The sequence below is a fragment of the Salmo salar genome, chromosome ssa04 (assembly GCF_905237065.1).
Source record: "Salmo salar chromosome ssa04, Ssal_v3.1, whole genome shotgun sequence".
NCBI lineage: Eukaryota > Metazoa > Chordata > Actinopteri > Salmoniformes > Salmonidae > Salmo > Salmo salar.
This window is the reverse complement of record NC_059445.1, coordinates 43,546,163-43,563,136: the sequence shown is the minus strand read 5'-3', so window position 1 is coordinate 43,563,136 and position 16,974 is coordinate 43,546,163. Positions and strand designations below refer to the sequence as shown.

General features: G+C 41.3%; 1 protein-coding gene across 1 annotated transcript in view; it reads left to right on the top strand.

Moving 5' to 3' along the window:
* Nucleotides 1–1,106: 1,106 nt before the first annotated feature.
* LOC106603171 (gamma-aminobutyric acid receptor subunit alpha-3) overlaps nucleotides 1,107–16,974 on the top strand; it is a 149,335-nt gene continuing 133,467 nt past the window's right edge. Inside the window, exon 1 of the mRNA XM_014196486.2 lies at nucleotides 1,107–1,551. The gene's annotated coding sequence lies outside the window, so the exon portion shown is untranslated. The remainder of the gene's footprint in view (nucleotides 1,552–16,974) is intronic.

Genomic DNA, 16,974 nt, shown 5'->3' with positions numbered 1-16,974 from the left:
TCCTTTAGTAGTGGTTTCTTTGCAGCAATTCGACCATGAAGGTCTGATTCACGCAGTCTCCTCTGAACAGTTGATGTTGAGATGTGTCAGTTACTTGAACTTTGTGAAGCATTTATTCGGGCAGCAATCTGAGGTGCAGTTAACTCTAATGAACTTATCCTCTGCAGCAGTGGTAACTTTGGGGCTTCCTTTCCTGTGGCGACTGCACTTGAAGAAACTTTCAAAGTTTGTGAAATTTTCCAGATTGACTGACCTTCATGTCTTACAGTAATGATGGACTGTCGTTTCTCTTTGGATATTTGAGCTGTTCTTGCCATCATATAGACTTGGTCTTTTACCAAATAGGGTTATCATCTGTATACCACCCCTACCTTGTCACAGCACAACTGATTGGCACAAACACATTAAGAAGGAAAGAAATTCCAAAAATTAAGTTTTAACAAGGCACACCTGTTAATTGAAATGCATTCCATGTGACTACCTCATGAAGCTGGTTGAGAGAATGCCAAGTGTGTTCAAAGCTGTTATCAAGGCAAAGGGTGGCAACTTTGAAGAATCTCAAATATAAAATATATTTTGATTTGTTTAAAACTTTTTGGGTTACCACATGATTCCATATGTGTAATTTCATAATGCTGATGTATTCACTATTATTCTACAATGTAGAAAATAGTAAAAATAAAGAAAAACACTTGAAAGAGTAGCTGTGTCCAAACTATTGACTGTTACTGTACAGTATGTAGCCTAACTTGCTTTTGTGCATAATGAAACAATATGGGACATGGGTCAGGGCAGAACATTGTCTGAGGAAAGCCAATGTGTACGCCTGTTCGAACCACATGAAGTTGATGGAGAAGACATAGGCAGTTTGTGGTAGCTGCTTCTAAACTGACGATGAAAGTTAGTTAAAACCTCGTTCCCATGCTAATTGCGCATAGGCTGAAGTGTTTGGTGGTAGTTTAGCTGCTTACCCGAAAACATATTTGGCAATAGACATTTTAAAGTTGTTTTGTGACTGTTTTCCATATTCATTTAGGGCACATGTATGGTAGCAACAGTAGTTGAACATGTGCGCAAACAGTGTTCTTGGAAATACGAACCTGCTACGGTAGTTTCAGGTCGAGCATCAGTCTGCATCTAAACAGGTGAGAGAACAGAGCCTGCAACAACCGTGAGCGGCATACCAGTGTTTATTGGTAACCGGTAGGCTACCCGGTGAGCCCTCAGCGGATGTCCACTGTCACCGTGTGTACGTGATGAGGGACGACGGGTTTGAAACACACCTCTGGGGTGGGGGATCTGCTGGTAGCCAGCACCAATCTGAGAAGGGTAGAAGGAGGGGGCGGGAAGGTTAGTTTGAAGAGGGCAGGCTTTCCACGATGACAGCGCTTTCCCTCTCATAATTTCCCTGTAGCAAAAAAAAAAAAACACTTCAAAATCCAGTGGAATAAGAATTGCCGGAGAAATCAGTTGGGCCAAAACAGCGCCTATTGACGGAAAGAAAATCAAAAGTCGGAAGAAAATAAGAGCAAGAAGAAACGTTGTTTTCTGGTGAGAATGTGTGTTTTGTGTGTGTCTGGTTGTACATCTATTGTTGTCCAATGTTTTGTGTATGTGCCAATGAGGCATGGAACGCCATCGTCGATATGATATACTGCAATGTTTCATTCACAAGCAACAACCTGCTGTTTGTGTTGTGCACATAATTGTTTTAAGGTAACAGGTTCTCCTAGCCATAACGGCAGCAGAGAGAAGTGTAGGCTGCCTCGGCGTTGAGGTGTTGCTGATGAGAGAATGCGGTGCTGTCATTAAATGAAAAAGGTGTATTTGTTTTAAGTGAGAAAATGCACATTAACCTTGCGGACAAGCCAATGTGTGATGTATTTACTCACTTCCGTCGGGATATGTTGAATTGATTTAGCCTACTCAGGACACTGTATAATAACTGGCAATGCGACACCAACCTGAAGGCTGTAATGGTAGGCAACTTAACGTATTGAGAAATGAAACATATCTCTATTCTTTTCAATAGTTTTACATGTATCCAGACTTTCCAGATAGCCTTTTCCATTGTGACATTGTCAAATTATTGGAAACAACACAGAATCACTGAACAGGTAGGATAGGCTACATAACCTTGGAATATATCGAAAATATGACTGTTATCGAGTGTTACTCGGATGTCTGATTTATATTTAATCAGATTCTGCTCAATCAAACGTCATTATCAACTGGTATATTCACTGATAGGCTACTGTAATGTAAAAGATAGATCATCAACTGGTATATTCACTGATAGGCTACTGTAATGTAAAAGATAGATCATGCTCTCCAAACTGGTCACGAACGAAAGAAAAGAGAAATGTATAAGTTATGTCAAAGCGGGATGAAATTGAGTCAAGAGAAAACATATCTAATTTTAATGCAACTTAGATTTTCATCAAAGCACTCTCATCAATATTTGATTCAGAGGACCTACGTGCATCTGCTCACTGTGACTGAACACAAAGCTGTGGTGATTAGTTGCTTTAAAACAGGGTACAAGGCAATGATGCATTTCATAAACTGTGTGTGTGTTTGGGTTTGTGCGTGTGTGAGTGCGTGTGTGCACAGTCTACTAAAAAAGACAAAGTAAAAAAATACAATATTGAATGTGTCAGAAATAGGCCTATGTGATCATTGTAGTTAAAACTAAACTGAAGCCCACAAAATTGGTGAGTGCAGATAAAAAAAATCTAATCAAAGATTTATAGTTACAACTTGCCAGTAAGCAAAATGATGTTGAAAAGACGTTGAAAATATATTTTCCAGAAGTTGACAACACATTAATGTCAGTTGCTGAATGAAAGGTTAGAATCCATATTTTCCAGATGTTGATGATGCTTAAAGTAGTCGACATACAGAATAAACCAACAGACCCCTCTCCCACTACACTGCGTGACAAACACAATGCTCTCAGTCAATCCAAAATGTTATTGAACCTCAAACCTCAAAAGGAAAAGTGAGTTTTGTCTTTCTCAGGGAAATATATAAGTGTGCACAATTATTAGGCAACTATTAGTGTGCAGAATTATCAGGCAACTAAATTACAAAAATAATTTCTCTCAACTCACTTGTTGATTCTCAATTTTTAGAGTAAGTGTAACAGATAAGTAACACAAAATTACAATTATATCACATTTTTGGCCTTTCAAAAATATTCAGTGACCAATATAGCCACCCTTATTTTCAATAACTGCCATGAGCCTTCCATCCATGGAGTCTGTCAGTTTCTTGATCTGTTCACGATCAATTTTCGCTGAAGCAGCAACCACAGCCTCCCAAATGCTGTTCAAAAAGGTGTATTGTCTTCCATCACTGTAAATCTCACGCTTGAGAAGGGCCCACAAATTCTCAATAGGATTTAAGTCAGGTGAGGAAGGGGGCCAGGTCATTATTCAGGCATCTTTGAGGCCCTTGCTGGCTAGCCAAGTACTTGGATGCATGTGATGGAGCATTGTCCTGCATAAAGATCATGGCTTTCTAGAATGCTGAGGACTTTTTCCTGTTCCACTGTTTGACGAAAGAATCTTCCAGAAACTGGCAGTAGGTTTGGGAGTTGAGTTTCAGTCCATCTTCAACCCGAAAAGGTCCAACTACCTCATCCTCAATGATAGCAGCCCATACTGGATCAGTACCCCTCCTTCACTTTGCTGGCACCTGACATAAAGTGGTGCCCTGTGTCCATTACTGATCCAGCCACGGGCCCATCCATTTGGTCCATCAAGAGTCACTTTCATTTAATCTGTCCATAAAACCTTTGAAAAATCTGTCTTCAGGTATTTCTTTGCCCAATCTTGATGCTTCAACTTGTGAATCTTATTCAGTGGTGGTCTTGTTTCAGTCTTCTTGACCTTGGCCATGTCTCTGAGCACTTGACACCTTGAACTTCTGAACACTCCAGGTAGGTTGCAGTTCTGGAATACGGTGGCACTGGAGGATAATGGGTTCCTGGTAGTTTGACGTTTAATTCTTCTCAAGTCTTTTGCAGTTAATTTGCGCCTTTTCTTCCCCATGCGTTTTTTGCGCCCCAGTTGACTATTCGCAACAAAACGTTTGAATGTCCGGTGGTCACACCTCAATAGTTTAGCTATTTAAAGAGTGTCGCATCCGTCTGAAAGGCATTTTACATTTTTGGTTTTCCAGTTAAATTAATTTTTTGGCCCATTTTACCTGAGGTAATGAGGCTGCCTAATAATTATGCACACCTTGATATAAGGTGTTATTCACTTTCGCCACACCCTCCCTCATTACACAAATACATATCACCTGAAAATGATTAAATCCAATAAGCATTCAAGTTTATATGGTTTGGAGTTCGAAAATGTGAATAGAAACAATGATAAGATCAGAATACTCACTTGCCTAATAATTGTGCACGCAGTGTACAATAACATTCTGAGTAACGGTTACGGATTTTCTCTTGCTATGACTGTGATATGTAGTTGTTCTGACTGTAAGTCACTCTGGATAAGAGCGTCTGCTGAATGATCAAAATGTATATATGTAAAACCAACACTTGCAAAGCATGATGGTATTATTCAAATGAGCCCCGCCCCAAACAAGTACAAATTTGGTCGGTGCAGACCCGATCCAAATCTGAACTAATCATAGACGTCTAGAGAAGAATACAGTACAGTACAGTTTGGTTTAATTTAGTAGAGTAAAGTACAGTTTAGTTCAGTAGAGTACATTAGAGTAAAGTGGGGTACAATACAGTACACTATACTTTACTTTTCTTTACTTTACTGTACTTTAGTGTGCTCTACTGTACTATACTCTACTTTTTTTTTTTACCTTACTATGTACTGTAATGTACTTTACTCTGTTGTGGTCTACTGTACTGTGCTGTCCAAACTTGTGAATCATAGATGACTACGATTGGTTCAGATCTGTTTGGGCTAAATCAACGCCCAGTCCAGATCAAATCTGAACGTCTATGTTTGGGCCAAATGTAGGCAAGTTCGGACCGGACCAAAAATATACTTGAAATCAAGGCCGTCCGGAGGACTAAATAAATCCGTCCAAAAGATGCCTCCTGACGTCAAATGCTTAGTAGATTCACAGGTTTTTTTTCTAGGGGGAGGATAATGGGGGTTTGTCTTCTGTAATGAACATGGCAGGTTAAGTGCTCTACAAAAGCAGCATAGTAAAATGGGTTGGCAGGCACTATTTCTGTCCAGCTGCAGAGCAGAACTCTGGCCTCACCTTGACCACAGGCCACCTAAGACAGAACACTGACCTCAGAGATTTGTCTGGTTCTGCAGCAGAGCAGAGGAAAGGTTTCAACAGTGGAAAAGGCAGGGTAAAAAAAACAATGTCTATATACTTCTTTATTAGCTTTTCCTCCTCCACACCATTCGTATTGTCTGAAGGTTAGAGTGGACTGATGCTGTTAAAGTCCTTTCCTTATGAGGTCACAGGAAGAGGTGCTATACCTCTGACTTTAGTGGATTCGTTTACAATTCCATCTCCCATCAACTCTACTTCTTTAGGCCCCTTTGCCTGCCCTTGTTGTTGTCTCCTCCCTGCAAAGAAAAACCCCTGCAATGCTTCAAAGACACCATACATCCTTTCATTGGACACAGACTAGCCTGTGTGTCTGCGCCACTTTCCCCTTCCATCTCTCTGTCCTGTGCTCTGCATGATACAGGGCTCACAACGAGATGACTCCCTCCCTGGACTCTGAGTGTGACCACAGGAAAAACGACTAGCCTCAGCCAGCTTCTTCATCTGCTCAGACATATGGAGCAAAGAGCCTCCGTCACAGTGCACAGCTAGGTGGTGGAGGAGTTAGACATTCAGATTTACAGGTCCAGCAGGGAATATGGAACTGTATGAGGAGGACAGATTTGAAAGAACAGAGAGTGAAGGAAGCAAGCTTTTTCTCTGAGACGCAGTTACTATTCACTACTCCCTCATGACTCAGCAAGCTTGATCCCACTGAAGTGGCATGTTTAGGTCTCTGTGGAATGGTATTTCTCTGGATTTTTTGGATATGAGCTAAATAAACAGGGCACGGGGGATGAGTTAGTCGGGGTAATGAGTTAGAGCCGAGTTTCTGCTCTTTGTTTCTCCCTTTCTCTTTCTCCAAGGCGGATTCTCTATCTATGAAACTCCACCTGTAGGGTGTTAGGGTGCGGAACATTGTTTGTGACCTCACAGCCTCCTACAGTGCTCACAGCATTACATTATTTAGTCTGGCATTGAACTGCGTAACCCACATAATCTAGCAGTCATGTACAATGGATCAAAAGACATCTTGATTCTTTGACACTGTTGTCATGGCACTGTTGTCATGGTACTGTAAACAACTCGTAACCACCAAATTAACAAATGAACACCGCATATTCTCTTCTCCATTGGCTCCTTTTGGAGATGGGGATATCACTGTGCGCTTGAATCAAAAATCTGTGGCAGAGCCTAACTAGAGGGGGCAATGGTACAAAGAGAATATGATGATGATGATGACACTTGACAGGAGGTAAACTGGGTGAGGCCTTTCAGCATGGTGATGCTTCATCCCTCAGGTTGTGACTCATGGCAGAGGCTGAGGGGACAGATACAGTTGAAGTCAGAAGTTTACATACACCTTAACCAAATACATTTAAACTCCGTTTTTCACAGTTCCTGACATTTAATCCTAGTAAAAATGACCTGTCTTGGGTCAGTTAGGATCACCACTTTATTTTGAGAATGTGAAATGTCAGAATAACAGTAGAGAGAATGATTTATTTTAGCTTTTATTTCTTTCATCACATTCCCAGTGGGTCAGAAGTTTACATACACTCAATTAGTATTTGGTAGCATTGCCTTTAAATTGTTTAACATGGGTCTTCCACAAGCTTCCCACAATAAGTTGGGTGAATTTTGGCCCATTCCTCCTGACAGAGCTGGTGTAACTGAGTCAGGTTTGTAGGTCTCCTTGCTCACACACACTTTTTCAGTTCTGCCCACAAATTTTCTATGGGATTGAGGTCAGGGCTTTATGATGGCCACTCCAAAACCTTGACTTTGTTGTCCTTAAGCCATTTTGTCACAACTTTGGAAGTATGCTTGGGGTCATTCTCCATTTAGAACACCCATTTGCGACCAAGCTTTAACTTCCTGATTGATGTCTTGAGATGTTGCTTCAATATACCCACATCATTTTCCCTCTCATGATGCCATGCATTTTGTGAAGTGTACCAGTCCCTCCTGCAGCAAAGCACCCCCACAACATTTTTTATTTTACCTTTATTTAACTAGGCAAGTCAGTTAAGAACAAATTCTTATTTTCAATTGCAACCTAGGAACAGTGGGTTACCTGCCTTGTTCAGGGACAGAACGACAGATTTTTACCTTGTCAGCTCGGGGATTTAATCTTGCAACCTTTTGGCTACTAGTCCAACGCTCTAACCACTAGGCTACCTGCCGCCCCTACATGATGCTGCACCCCCGTCCTTCATGGTTGGGATGGTGTTCTTAGGCTTGCAAGTGTGTGTGTGTGTGTGTCCTACTAACAACTTAGTGTACATACAGTATCAGTTCAGCACTAACTAGCTAAACAGCCGGCTGAAATAATGTTTCTATCTTTGTCTCCAGCACGAAATAGAGGGTCAGGGTTACTCACAGAATATTTCAGTGAAATGTACCGTGTCTCTCAAAACCAGAAGTGGAATGACAGTTTGCAAATGTAGTTCAGTCAAATAGTGGTATGCTTTTGGGATTAAGAAACTGTGATATCACGCATGGATGGCAGTACTGTCCAACACTGTACTGCCTGCATGTAGGTTTAGGCTTCTCATCAGGAGACAAGTCTGTGCGCTACAACACAGTGAGCTAGTGTCCTGAAGGACACGATACGCTACAGGTGTTTTCACATAGATAGCGTTGAACAGTCGATCTACAGGCTTTTGTTTGATTTGGTGCATTTTATCAAACAGATATTGTTGAATTTTAGAAGAGAGAGAGAAAAGTTAAAAACAGTAGTTATGAAAATGGAGTCAAAGTCAAATATTACGGCATGATGTCACAGCTTTGGCTTAATTTATCTTCTCCTGGCTTCTCTCTCTTTCTCTCTCTCTTCCTCTGCTTCTTGTTGGCCCTAAAGTTTAAATGAGCTGGATCTGTCTTTCAGGGATGCAACATTCTAACCCACCATCCACTTTGGGCTTAAGGGCTCATCGTGCAATGATTAGTGGAGACCTGGGCCTTTTCTCCATTCAACTCTTCTCTACGTCTCTCTCTGCTCGCCTGTGGTCACAATACATCTTGTTAACCAAGAGCCGACAAGTTCAGCCTCATAATGCGGATCTTCCCCTCCAACTACGGGGAAAGTGATTAAACCGAGTTCACTTCTTCTTCAACTCTTATTTTCTCTCTTACAGACAGAGGAGTCGATTTGTCGGTATGATTTATTAATCAACATCAGTTTCATCATTTAAATCTCATGCTATGAGGAGAGCTTAGTGGGGGCACTCTGAGTCTCATTTCAAACGGTCTGCCAGAATGGTGCCACAAGCTGCCTAACACAAATGATCAAACTTTGAAAAGACAGAAAGTGATCAAACGAGAGACATTAAAAAGACATCGATATTATCAGTTGAGAGAAAACGGCAGGTGGGCCTTATTCAAGTGAGATATGTTCTGATTAGAATTTGGAGCAGCATTCTTTCCAATCCCTAAGTTGTTACTTAGAGTGGGGGCATCAATGAGAGCAAAGGTCTGGAGAGAGTACCTGTCATGTTCCTTTATAGGGCATCTCAGTGACAGTAGTAATACGTTGTGACGTGTTGGGCCAGGTGATTGAGGGTATTGATAGGCTGGGAGTCCCACCAGAGCCTAAGCAGCTTGTCTCATACTCTCCCCATTGGTGTCTCCTGCTCATCCATAAGACCTGGCCATGACAGTTCTGGAACGGAATGAGGACTGTTGCTGTATGCTCTCTAGCTCCCTAGTTCCCTAGATCCCCTCTCTCTCCTCCTCGCCCCTCCCTACCTCCCTCCCTTCCTCCAGGTCTGTCTCTCCTAGTTTCATTTCAACCTAACTCACTTTCTATGTTTTCTATGGCTTTAAATGTTGTATAGCTACAGTATAGCCTGACATGCTCTGATTTCTAAATCAGCATGTACACTACTACATGTCCTTGTTTTTGAAAGAAAAGCAAATTTTTTTGTTCATTACAATAACATCAAATTGATCAGAAATACAGTGTAGACATTGTTAATGTTGTAAATGACTATTGTAGCTGGAAACGACAGATTTTATGGAATATCTACATAGGCATACAGAGGCCCATTATCAGCAACCATCACTTCTATGTTCCAATGGCACGTTGTGCTAGCTAATCCAAGTTCATCATTTTAAAAGGCTAATTGATCATTAGACAAACCCTTTTGCAATTTTGTTAGTGTTGGTCAAATTTCTTCAACAGATGATCAGGTCTATATAATTATCAAACGTATATATTGGTAGTAGAAAGGAAACACAGACTCTTTGTTTAAGTATTAAAATTCTCCTTTAGTAATACAGTTGTAGGCAGAAGTTGGTACAGAGTATAGTATATGATAGTTCTCCCCAGGTTCTGCAAGGGGTCTAAGACAACCTGCAACTTATAAACTCAACAAAAAAAGAAACGTCCTCTCACTGTCAACTGCGTTTATTTTCAGCAAACTTAACATGTGTAAATATTTGTATGAACATAACAAGATTCAACAACTGAGACATAAACTGAACAAGTTCCACAGACATGTGACTAACAGAAATGGAATAATGCTTCCCTGAACAAAGGGGGGGATCAAAATCAAAAGTAACAGTCAGTATCTGGTGTGGCCACCAGCTGCATTAAGTACTGTAGTGCATCTCCTTCTCATGGACTGCACCAGATTTGCCAGTTCTTGCTGTGAGATGTTACCCCACTCTTCCACCATGGCACCTGCAAGTTCTCGGACATTTCTGGGCGGAATGGCCCTAGCCCTCACCCTCCGATCCAACAGGTCCCAGACTTGCTCAATGGGATTGAGATCCGGGCTCTTCACTGGCCATGGCAGAACACTGACATTCCTGTCCCGTGTGGCTCAGTTGGTAGAGCATGGTGTTTGCAACGCCAGGGTTGTGGGTTCAATTCCCATGGGGGACCAGTATGGGGGAAAAAATGTATGAAATGTATGCATTCACTACTGTAAGTTGCTCTGGATAAGAGTGTCTGCTAAATGACTAAAATGTAAATGTTTCAGGAAATCACACACAGAACGAGCAGTATGGCTGGTGGCATTGTCATGCTGGTCAGGTTGAGCCTGCAGGAGGGTACCACATGAGGGAGGAGGATGTCTTCCCTGTAACGCACAGCATTGAGATTGCCTGCAATGATAACAAGCTCTGTCCGATGATGCTGAGACAGACCATGACGGACCCTCCACCTCCAAATCGATCCCGCTCCAGAATACAGGCCTCGGTGTAACGCTCATTCCTTTGATGATAAACGCGAATCCGACCATCAGCCCTGGTGAGACAAAACCGTGACTCGTCACTGAAGAGCACTTTTTGCCGGTCCTATCTGGTCCAGCGACGGTGGGTTTGTGCCCATAGGCTACGTTGTTGCCGGTGATGTCTGGTGAGGACCTGCCTTACAAAAGGCCTGCAAGCCCTCAGTCCAGCTTCTCTCAGCCTATTGCGGACACTCTGAGCACTGATGGAGGGATTGTGCATTCCTGGTGTAACTCGGGCAATTGTTGTTGCCATCCTGTACCTGTCCCGCAGGTGTGATGTTCGGATGTACCGATCCTGTGCAGGTGTTGTTACATGTGGTCTGCCACTGGGAGGACAATCAGCTGTCCGTCCTGTCTCCCTGTAGTGCTGTCTTAGGCGTCTCACAGTACGGACATTGCAATTTTTTGCCCGGACATCTGCAGTCCTCATGCCTCCTTGCAGCATGCCTAAGGCACGTTCACGCAGATGAGCAGGGACCCTGGGCATCTTTCTTTTGGTGTTTTTCAGAGTCAGTAGAAAGGCCTCTTTAGTGTCCTAAGTTTTCATAACTGTGACCTTAATTGCCTACTGTTTGTAAGCTGTTAGTCTTAACGACCATTCCATAGGAGCATGTTCATTAATTGTTTATGGTTCATTGAACAAGCATGGGAAACAGTGTTTAAACTCTTTACAATGAAGACCTGTGAAGTTATTTGGATTTTTACGAATTATCTTTGAAAGACAGGGTCCTGAAAAAGGGCTGTTTCTTTTTTTTGCTGAGTTTATAGCTCAAAAGTATGCTCGAACGTTCCTTTTAAATTGCAGAATTAAAAAGCAATTTTGCACTGGCCAGTGTATATATTTTCAAATACATGCAAATTAAAAGTTACTTATCATGAAAGTTCGATTTTTAAAAATGTGGACATCAGAGCAACCTCGAGGTAATCTTATTTGAGTCAGAAAATAATTTTCATATGATAGGTAAGCTATATAAAACCTTGCAGAGAGTGATCCAAAATACAATCTCTTAGAAAAATATATAAACTATTGGAACCAAGACTTAAAAAGAACTGATGTTGGCACAAGAATGTAGGAGCATAACTAACAAAATTACAATTAATAAAAAATGATGCTTAATTCAGTATAAACTAATGTATAGAATGTATTGTAAAATTCTACAGCAAAGCGGCAGTCTTAAGTGTAAATTGATTAATGACTCAATAATTCATGCTTTCTGGGAATGCGATGAAGTCCAAAAGTTATGGGCGGAGCTAGGAAGTTGGCTGTCAGAAGTATTACAATGTAAACATACCTTTAATCCGTCTGTCTGAATATTTCAAGACATGGGGATGTAGTGAGATTGTCACGCCCTGATCTGTTTCACCTGTTCCTGTGATTTTCTCTACCCCCTCCAGGTGTCGCTTATTTTCCCCAGTGTATTTATCCCAGTGTTTCCTGTCTCTCTGTGCCAGTTCATCTTGAATGTTTAGTCAAGTCGACCAGCGTGTTTTTCCCGTACTCCTTTTCTATTCTCTTTTTATAATCCTCCCGGTTTTGACCCCTGCCTGACTCTGGACTACTTTCCTGCCTGCCTGAACATCCTGCCTGCCCTGACCTTGATTCTGCCTGCCCTTCAGTACCTATTGGACTCTGAACTGGTTTTGACCTTTTTGCCTGTCCACGACCATTCTCTTGCCTACCCCTTTGGATGAATAAACATTGTAAGACTCCAACCATCTGCCTCCTGTGTCTGCTTCTGGGTCTCGCCTTGTGCCTTGATAGAGATACCCAATTGGCTGGACGATTCTCTTCTCATCAATCAATCTGCCATCATTAACACAATGGAAAAATTGTATGATTTATTACTGAAATATTGAAATAGCATGGGTGACCGAGAAAAACGAATTGGTACAATTTAAGGTCAAATGGAAAACAATTATGCAGGCAATAGGGATGGAGGTGTGAGCATTCGTGTGTGGGCAGAGGAGATGTAGTTATTGTTTGTGTGTAGGATTCTATTTGGTGTGAAAGAAAAGGAAAACACAAATAATTGTAAAAAATTAGCAAGTTATGACCATTCTAGTTTTTATTGCCAGGTCACAATGGGTCTGGTGTCAGCCTTACAGACCAAGCAGCAGAACACCCAGTACAGTGATTGCCCCCCTCTAGTGAGGCTCTGCTCTGTTTGCCACGTTACGTTACACCACCAGTTTTGTAGAGGCTGTCCTCTGAGGACGCCTGATGGAGTGAACATTTCATAAATATGCTTGTTGACATTTGAGGCGAAGAGCATTAACCCACAGCTCCCCCCCCTCCCTCCCAGCCTCTTGCCCCCAATCCGTTGTGTTGTCATCGCCTTGCAGGCAGGCGCTGCCCAGAGCTGCAGCTAAAGCTGCTGATGCTGCAGGTTAATGTAAAGGCAAGCTGCAAAATGGAAATGGCGTTCCACTATGTACATTTGGGTCTGTTTTATTAAAGCGTTGCCCTTGGAGACCTTTGCCTCATGTTTCCCTCTTTTTAATGGGATTGCAGTTCTTTGCCTCAACGTGAGTGTTGTAAGGCTCTCTTCACCTCTAGCGTGATGTGAATTGAGTGGGTGTTTGGACGTTTGATTAACCATCAAAGGGCTAACAAACGGCACAGCTCCTGTATATTTCAAGACTACCATTCATTTGAGTTGGGTTGTCTCAGTTGAAGAACTGTATCCTTTTATTTCGCAGGCCAGGAACAAAATGTATAATGTGTTTCATGTTTCATGTAAATACATGCTCAGGCCTATCACTCCAACAATATCGCTAGTTAGTCACATCAGTTTATCACTCCTCATCGCCCTTTACGTGTACCGACATCCCCTATTAGGCAACATGCTTTTTCAGTATTCCTTACTCATGTGAGATAATCGATTTTTCTATAAATCAAAGCATCGGTAAATACAGTAAATGCTGATGTAGCAGTGTCATCTGTGGTATGCTTGGCTAGTAATGTTCTGATGGAATGAAGCTATTTGAATTAATTGGGGGAGCAACCTGGTCTCAGAGCATTTCCTATTATTCTGTACGTAAATCCGAGACACTCCATTTATTATGATATGTTACGTTTGTTATGTTTACAAAAGACAGATAGTTACTTAAGTAGGGTGGTTGTTCTGGGTGGATGGGTAGGCGTATAACGCAAATGTCTAGCAACAAAGTTTGTGAGTTTGAATCTCGTCACGGACAATTTTAGCTAATTGGCAGCTTTTCAACTATTTACTGCTTTTTAGCTACTGTGCAACTACTTAGCATGATAGCTAACCCTTAACCTAACCCTAACCCTTTAACCTAACTCCTAAACTTAACGCTAACCCCTAGCCTAACTAATGTTAACGAGCTAGCTAGCGTAAGCCACCTAGCTAGAATTTGTAACGTATCATACGTTTAGCAAATTCGTAACATATTGTTCATTTTACAAATTCGTACAGATTGTATGTTTTACAAATTCAGAACATATTGTACGTTTTTCAAATTGATGATAACAGACCATATTTCATAACATATTGTACGTTTTGCAAATTCATAACATATAATCTGAATTGTAATTTGTCACATATACCGTAATTTCCGGACTATAAGCCGCTACTTTTTTCCCAGGCTTTGAACCTCGCGGCTTAAACAATGACGCGGCTAATATATGGATTTTTCCCGCTTTCAAATTAAAAATTAAAACACATTCTGTGACGTGCTCAGTTTTTTTGGTGGCATGAAGCTTTCATTAGACCAATGAAATTGCCGAACGGGTTAAGGTCAAACAACTTTTTTGTTTACTGTTTAGATTAAATTGAGCGCGCTCAAACTTCCCATCATTCTGATTACGGTAGTCATTTTCCCACCCTCATCATGGCAAAGACACGGAGAAATGCATATGATGCAGCTTTCAAGTTGAAGGCGATTGATCTGGCTGTTGGAAAAGGAAATAGAGCTGCTGCACGGGAGCTTGGTCTGGAGTAATGACTTTCTAGGTAGGCTACTGTTTACTGCAAATTTTTTTTTTTGTTACAAGCCGTGTTTCGTTAAAGCCTATTTATTTTTGTTACAAGCCGTGTTTCGTTAAAGCCTGTGTAAAGTTAATTTGTTTCAATGTACCGGTAGGCACCTGCGGCTTATAGACGTGTGCGTCTTATTTATGTTCAAAATAATATATATTTTTAAATTCACTGGGTGCGGCTTATATTCAGGTGCACTCAATAGTCCGGAAATTACGGTAATACGAAATGGGTGATGGACATCCACAAATTAATACATACAGTACCATACGAAATGTAACATATCATACTATATGAATGGGGTGTCTCGGATTTACATACAGAATAATATTCAATGCTCTGAGACCAGGTTGGGGGGAGGAATGCTGCAGTTGGAACACAAAGAGGGGAATGCTAGTCTAGTGCTGCTGAAGTATGATCCATTGGGTACTTAGGCACTGAAAACGCTACTTATAATGAGATTTTTTTTAATTCTCCTTCCTGTCCTTGTCTTGAGCAAACAGAGCAATTTCTGATTCCTCCTCAGTACCCCAAGGCTTTTCTCCATCTCTCCGTCTAAGAACTCTTACAAAGGAAACTGTTAAATGTTATAGGAATGTCGTCTTGGGAAGATATTGCACCTTACTGCAGAGAATCATTACTTTACCATAAAGGATCGCTTTTTTTCTATAATGTCTCTGCACTGCAGTGTGGATCTCTTCAATAGTGTTTCATCCACCATATCTGTGTTAGTAGGACACAGACTGATATTGTATGTAAATCCACAGTATTAGTGTCTCCAGTGAGTGGAGATGTAAACCATAGCAGGTACTGTGGTGGAATTATCCCCACCTTCCCTCTCATCTCCTGTTCACAGCAACAACTATCATTGGCCTAATCATTCGCTCCTTGTTTTTCTCATGCTGTTGGAGGTGAGAATGCATAATTTGGGGTTGTTCTATTTCCTTCTTTCCTGTGAATCACATGATTCTATTGTGCGATGTTTGCTTTAGCCCATTTACCCCATCGTGTCTAAATAGTGTGTTAGAAACTGCTGTCTCAATATGTTCGCCGACTTAAGTTAAGACAATCAGAACAGTAACATGTAAAAGTCAAGGGTTTTAACATGGACACATTACCCAAGTAGTGGAAAAGGTGGGCTGAATACATGGTGTAATGTAGCATTAGGTAATACAACATATCTGGTGGTGTGCTAAAGCAGCCATTTGGTCTTTGGCGGGAACCCTTAATGCTCTGAGACAGATTTAGCCTGGGAGGCAACCTCCTATCCCACATGTAACATCTGCTTTCCAATGGAATGGGGAAAGTATGTTTTTCATTTACTGTTGTAATGATCTGTGCCAGCGCTGTTGCATTATCCTGCAGGTCTCTAGAAAGACTAATTGTACAGTCACAGACATTTGCATAATGATTCTAAAAGTACGTTATCTTCACAAATCTAGCTATTTAGCTGAGTAACTTGTGTGTGTGTGTGTGTGTGTGGAGGCTTGAGATGTGTATCTGGAGAGATGCACAGGGTGTGATTTCAATATGGTACACAATATTGGAGCCCTTGCCATTATTCTATTGCCCCTTATGAGTGCCTGTATGAGGTTATTCCAAATAGTTAAATGTCTTATCTATCTCGTACCAGTAAGTACCTATTTGAAGGCTAAATGTCTGCTATGTAATTGCAGTTTGTATTGTCACACAGCTATCCGATTATGACTAATGGGTTGTGCTATATTGTGAAATATATATTTATGTATGGCATTTTCCCCACTTGTGCCCTTTTTGGAAATGCATAACTGGATTGTGTTCACATTCCATGTATTAGTTCTATGGGAATTGTTGTACCTGCAGAGACGTTCATTTCTGTATTGTACAGTTTGCAAATTTTGATAAATGGGTGTCAAATATTGCAGAACAAGCAATATCTCAGAAGAAATTGCCAAATCATGCTTTATTTGAACAAATGTGGGTGGGCATTAGAGATCTTGCCCTTTACCAAGTTGACAGTTGTAGAGAAATTAACTTTCAATGGTTTTCTGAAAATATATCTTGAGTCCATGTTATTTGTTATGTTACACGTGTCAGTGTTTCTCTCTCTACTCTCGCCAAAGAGAGAGTAAACATTGCTTTGAAGTGGATTATATAGCCCAAGGAGCAGACTTAGACCAGCCCGCCCCGTTCCCACTGCAGCATCCCATATGCTTATCACATTCATATGAAAGCCAAGGTATTTTTGCTCCGCCTCAGTCACTAACCATGCCTTTTTTCATGGTTGTTTTTACCCAGTCATTCTTGCTCATGGAGGTGATACAGTATATACTTAATTGGCAGACACCTCTTTCTGCCCCCTGTCACGGTCTAGCCCGTCATCCTGTAGTAGAGGCTTTAGAGGAGCCAGGCTGTTAAGAGGCCTTGTTGACCTTGCCTATTCAGCCATTAATATCAGTTTGATCTCTGCTGTCTGCTCCTGGACT